Below are 7016 nucleotides of genomic sequence, written 5' to 3' on the forward strand. Positions count from 1 at the left end.
AAAAACAAGCATAAATATATATCAATACATGATACACTGTGTTGTGCTAAAAATAATCTGCTGTAAGCAGAGTATATATCAAAACATTGTAAGATTACACAGTTAGCAATCAAGTGATACATATTATAACAATAGAATACCTATATTGATCACAAAGGAAATCCTCTTTAAAAGACCGGACAAGATTCCGTCCACTCTCCCATAGTCTTCATGGATGTGCCGACCTTATGTAGATGGAAAATAATGGCTAGCTCTACCCAAAAGGGAGAGCAAGGAAAATGGATCCAAAGGGTAAAAAGCTTACAGGAGATCACATCCCTATTACCACCTCCAAAATGCAATAATGGAGGAAGGTATGGGTATGGGTAACCCGGATTAGGAGAGAGGGCAACCTACAGAGAAAAAAAGAATATGAGACATATGTATATATATATGTATATAAAGAAGGGCCCTATTCGGAAACTATCACCTCTGTATAGAGAGATAGAACATACCCGCATGCAGTGTCAATAGTATACACACGTCGGGGATACACATATGTCACAGTGAATCCTGCCATTTCAGAGTGGAATATTACACTCAGTTAGAGTGTGAGCAAATGCCCAGAAGAAAAACCAACACCAGACCGAAACACCATATACAAAAAGAATGAGAAAGGAGGAAGAACAGGGGACGAGGGGAAGAAAAGAAAAAAGAAAAGGAAAAGGAAGAAAGAGTGAGATGGATGCAAACTGGTGCCAAACAAAACCTACAAAAGTGAACAAACAGTGAACATAAACTAAAGAGGAAAGTGAATAAGAAAAGAAAGTGGAGTGATGTAGCAGCATCAAAATATCCCAGCGTGACCACAATGGTGCTGGGATAGGGCAATATATATATACCTATAACCAATTTCCAATGGGTCCACATTGGATAGCAAAGCCAGAAGGGGAACACTTGGGTAATTAGTGGTAAAGTGACTTAAAGTGAGGACCTTTACAATACAGCCCCTCACATTAATATGTTTCCATGGAGCGAGAGAGGTCTTAAGTCTGCAAGTAAATAGGAGATAGTCTTATACTCCTGCCAGCAGAACTGTATATAGTGCAAATAGAAAAAGTGGAAAAGCATGGAGTAGAAGAACCCAGGGACTTACCCAGTTGCGTGAAAACGATGTACGTGTGCTCCTGTGAGTAAGGGAACAGTGTGCAGTGTGAAAAGGTGGGGTATAAATAGCCCAAGTTGGGTTGATAGGTCAATCAGAATCTCCACCTGTTAGCCCATAACCCCTATTGGTCGCCTGAGATTATTGGTCGCCGGGGTTATGGGCTAACAGGTGGAGATTCTGATTGACCTATCAACCCAACTTGGGCTATTTATACCCCACCCTTTCACACTGCACACTATTCCCTTACTCACAGGAGCACACGTACATCGTTTTCACGCAACTGGGTAAGTCCCTGGGTTCTTCTACTCCATGCTTTTCCACTTTTTCTATTTGCACTATATACAGTTCTGCTGGCAGGAGTATAAGACTATCTCCTATTTACTTGCAGACTTAAGACCTCTCTCGCTCCATGGAAACATATTAATGTGAGGGGCTGTATTGTAAAGGTCATCACTTTAAGTCACTTTACCACTAATTACCCAAGTGTTCCCCTTCTGGCTTTGCTATCCAATGTGGACCCATTGGAAATTGGTTATAGGTATATATATATTGCCCTATCCCAGCACCATTGTGGTCACGCTGGGATATTTTGATGCTGCTACATCACTCCACTTTCTTTTCTTATTCACTTTCCTCTTTAGTTTATGTTCACTGTTTGTTCACTTTTGTAGGTTTTGTTTGGCACCAGTTTGCATCCATCTCACTCTTTCTTCCTTTTCCTTTTCTTTTTTCTTTTCTTCCCCTCGTCCCCTGTTCTTCCTCCTTTCTCATTCTTTTTGTATATGGTGTTTCGGTCTGGTGTTGGTTTTTCTTCTGGGCATTTGCTCACACTCTAACTGAGTGTAATATTCCACTCTGAAATGGCAGGATTCACTGTGACATGTGTGTATCCCCGACGTGTGTATACTATTGACACTGCATGCGGGTATGTTCTCTCTATACAGAGGTGATAGTTTCCGAATAGGGCCCTTCTTTATATACATATATATATACATATGTCTCATATTCTTTTTTTCTCTGTAGGTTGCCCTCTCTCCTAATCCGGGTTACCCATACCCATACCTTCCTCCATTATTGCATTTTGGAGGTGGTAATAGGGATGTGATCTCCTGTAAGCTTTTTACCCTTTGGATCCATTTTCCTTGCTCTCCCTTTTGGGTAGAGCTAGCCATTATTTTCCATCTACATAAGGTCGGCACATCCATGAAGACTATGGGAGAGTGGACGGAATCTTGTCCGGTCTTTTAAAGAGGATTTCCTTTGTGATCAATATAGGTATTCTATTGTTATAATATGTATCACTTGATTGCTAACTGTGTAATCTTACAATGTTTTGATATATACTCTGCTTACAGCAGATTATTTTTAGCACAACACAGTGTATCATGTATTGATATATATTTATGCTTGTTTTTTTCTTTTTTCTTTTTTCCCTTTTTTCATAATAGATAGTAACCTTCTGAAGAAGACCCCTGGGAGGGTCGAAACGCGTAAAGGGTTTTTACTATCTATACGCATATATCTTTTATTGTATTGATACTATGTTTCAAGCATCACAATTATATGTATATGTGTATTTCTGTTCATACATGTAATACCATACATTTTTACCTATATAGTGGAGCTCAGTCCTTGACCACTGTGTTACCTATTTTATCCTCTTTTTTTATTAATAAATATTTACAACATTAGTCTACTTTCTACATGTCAATATTATTTATACTGTACAGGTAAACTTTTGCTGGTAAAAAGCCCCACTCTGGGGACACCATTTTCTTTCTTGTTTATAACATACCAGGGGTGATCAGCGCCCTCTGACCCAAATTTTGGGGGTGTTACCGTTTTTTCTGTCTAACAAATAACACAATTCCTTTCTTGATTTGGATGTATGCTTTGGGTCGTTGTCATGTTGAAAGATGAAACTCCTTTTTACTTCCAGTTTTCTAGCAGAAGCCTGAAGGTTTTGTGCCAATATTGACTGGTATTTGGAACTGATCATAATTCCCTCTACCTTGACATATTGTAGCGGATCTCCAGTCCGCTGGGAAATCCTTGAAGCTGAGGAAGTGCTAACTTATCCACGGCCGCCTTTTACCCCCCCCCCCCCTCCCAGTAACTGGGCGACATACAGTTCGGGGAGTCAATCAACAACTTTATTTAGCCACAGCTGGCTTTTTATATGCTTCACCATGCAAGGGGTTTCTTAACTCATTTTCCAGGGGCATTCCCCTAACAATAAAACCATGCCCTACACATGACTAGGAGTGTAATTACATCCCATAGCAGATAATAGGTGGATTCATTAACACACTGAACAATAGGTGAATGGAAAGCTGCCTCAGACCCTCCTTAACCCGATTTACATATTCAGACACCAGTAGACATTCTGTCTCCACCTCTCCTGGAATGCCCCTTCTAGGAGCCATGGTTCCTGGCCATCAACTTCACAGTGTAACAGGGACTAGATCTTTATATTTCGCTACACATATCTTTTGGAATTATGGCCAAAGAGTTTCATCAGACCATAACACATTTTCTCACATGCTTTTGGGAGACTTCAGATGTGTTTTTGCAAAATTTAGCCGCACTTGGGTGATTTCTTCTTAGGAAAAGGCTTCCGTCTTACCACACTACCCCAGAGCCCAGACATATGAAGAATATGGGAGATTGTTGTCACATATACCACACAGCCAGTACTTGCCAGATATTCCTGCAGCTTCATTAATGGTACTGTAGGGCTCTTGGCAAGCACCCAATCCAGTTTTCTTCTTGTCTTTTCATCAATTTTGGAAGGACACCCAGTTCTTGGTAATTTCACTATTGTACCATATTTTCTCCACTTGATAATGACTGTCTTCACTGTATTCCATTGTATATCTAATGCTTGGAAATTCTTTTGTGTCCTTCTCCTGACTGATACCTTTTAAATCAGATCCCTCTAATGCTTTGGAAGCTCTCTGCGGACCATGGCTTTTGCTGTAGGATGCAACTAAGAAAATGTCAGGAAGGACCGACTAGAACAGCTGAACTTTATTTGGGGTTGATCACAGGCACTTTAAATGATGGCAGGTGGGTACTGACTCCTATTTAACATGAGTTTGAATGTTATTGCTTAATTCTGAACATAGCTACCTCCCCAGATATACATTCTGTTAGTTTTTTATTCTTACTTTCCCCCTAAAATATTTTAGTTTATTTTTCAACTGAGTTGTACATTTTATAGGTCCCATTAAAGGTGGAAAAAGTTCTGAAATGATTTACCTTTGTCTCATTCCTTAACATCACAGGAACCTGACATTTTAACAGGGGTGTTATATCCACTGTGTACATATATATATATATATATATATATATATATATACATACATCATGACAAGTTGGGGTTTCTTAACTCAATGGAATTGCCAAATCAGTGAGTTTACTCCACGCCAGAAATATTTTCAGGGCTTTCCTGCCCACTTTTATTGAATGATACATCATGATACAGCAAAAGTCTTCCCACGCAGGGGGTTCTCACCATCAATGCCACAAACATAATGTTTAGCCTCCTGGCTCTCTTATGGCAGTTTTACTGCTCAGAGTAGTACTCCATTGGGGCTCCTGACTGTCAAACTACAGTGCCCATGTGTCCTGGACTGTCCTGCAATTTACATCTCTGACCCAGGTCCTGGGCGCCTTCATTCCAGGACAATACCGTGTCCCGGAATGAAATGGAGGGCACACAGCCAGTGGCAGCCACCCTAACTGATCACCGGCAGAACTGGGTGCTAGGGCCACCCCATTTGGCGTCTAGTAGCCAGTGATGTCACACTCACAGGCTCTCAGAGTGAGGCCGGGGTGGGAGCAAGGCCATGTTAGTGCTGCAGTGGATCCACCCAATTCTCTGGTGCCTGTGGTCCGCCACCTGGTGACATGATCATGCAGCAGAGGGACTAGTCTGGGTCCTGACCTGGGACTCTGGGAGTGACAGGAGCACAGCAGCCGGGAGTCGAGCCCTGTCTGGAGTCTCTGGTCTGGAGTACTGTGTGTGCAGTGTGAGTGTTATGATCATCATCTTTGTCTGTGTTCTGTTACTGTGTGGCACTGGCACCTGGCTCAGATCAATAGCTGCCCAACTTCTCCTGTCTTCCTCTTCTGCTCTGCCCCACTTTGCAAGCAGTGCCTACAAAAATATATGTCCACAGGGGTGGTTGCTGATACAGTCTAAAATCTAAGCACCCCATGCTGACTTTCTTCTTACCTATGTTTGCATATTTATTCCTCTTTCCAAAGGTGTAACTATAGCCATGTAGCCATGGAGTCCATAACCAAGCCATGTACTGGACTGGAGTGAGCCAACACCATGCTTATGAGCTCCATAGCAATTACCTGATCTGTTATGGCTATAGTTACACCTTTGGAAAGAGGAATACATATTTAAGCATAGGTAAAAAGCATGTAAGCAGGAGGTGCTTAGCTTTTATACTGTATCTGCAACCACCCCTGTGGACATATATTTTCGGTGCTGGGTTGCCTTTTCCTTCATGGAGTCATTAGTAATATCATGAGTGACAGCACAGTATGAAACCATACTTATCCTGGGATTGGTTGAAGCTGTAGCAGAAAATAATCCACCTGCCCACTGCGAACAGTGACTGGATGGTGGTTAGAGACCACCTGACATAGACCACTTCTGGCCTGTAGCCAGCAGTGTGAAAAACACTAATCTAGGAGTATATAAATGTTCCTGACTGACTATTCTAACCACTTTCTTACTGAGCACTTAAACCCCCTTCCTGCCCAGCGCTGTCACATTTTAAATGACAATTGTGCGATCATGCTACACTGTACCGATATGACATTTTTATACATTTTTTCACAAAAATAGAGCTGTCTTTTGGTAGTATTTAATCAGCACTGGGGTTTTTATTTTTTGCTAAACAAATAAAAAAAGACCTAAAATTTGGAAAAAAAAACAGTTTTCATAGTTTGTTATAAAATTTTGCAAACAGGTCATTTTTCTCCTTCATTGATGTGTGCTGATGAGACTGCACTGATGGGCACTGATAAGGCGTCACTGGTGGGCACTGATGGGGACTGATAGGTGGCACTGTAAGGTTCCAAACATTGGCAAACAGGCGGGGGGGGGTCCCTGAATGGTAGTTGGGAAATGTGGTCACCCTATGTCAAACATATCGCAGTGTTTGTGCACAGATGGCTGTACCTCAACTCTGTGTCTTTCCTCGCAGCTCCTTAGCTGATTTATGCCTCCTCGACTCTCCCAGGCTCAGGTCTTAGTCTGTCCTGACCTGGACAGTATGGTGCATACCAGCACTTCTCACGGCTTCCTTCACACATTGACTGCTTTGGGTGGGTGGAGCTTTGAGCTCTAACTCTGTCTAACATGAATGCAGCATACGTCTGCATCATTAGTGTGCTTGCTTCCCAGAAAACCTGGCCCAGACTGCCATTTTATATACGCACTATATAATATATACAGATATAAGGCAATAAAAAACTTAGAACAAAATCCCCACACAGACTCAAAAATGTATATGATAAAAAAATACTCAACACAAATAAAATCGTATAAAGGTGAAAAGTCAAAATAATACTCTATATATGTATGGGTTGACAACTGCTCGTTATATGACTTAAGATAAGTGTAAGGGACCTTCCCCTACTGAGAGAGGTCACTTCTGGTGTTTAGAACACAGGTGGAACGCAAACCCGTGTTTTTAGTTTCATCTTCGATGCCTGAGCAATCCTGGTGAATGTAAGTGCAATTTTAAACTTTTATTTAATAAATCAAAAGTACTAAACTATGAGAGGCTCCTTTATCTCCCTCTTCATGTTACTGAGCTACTTATAGAGTCTCTTAAAGGAGCAG

Source organism: Lithobates pipiens, unplaced genomic scaffold (assembly GCF_037356315.1).
Source record: "Lithobates pipiens isolate NorthernLeopardFrog02 unplaced genomic scaffold, aLitPip1_a1.2 Scaffold_13, whole genome shotgun sequence".
Classification (NCBI taxonomy): domain Eukaryota; kingdom Metazoa; phylum Chordata; class Amphibia; order Anura; family Ranidae; genus Lithobates; species Lithobates pipiens.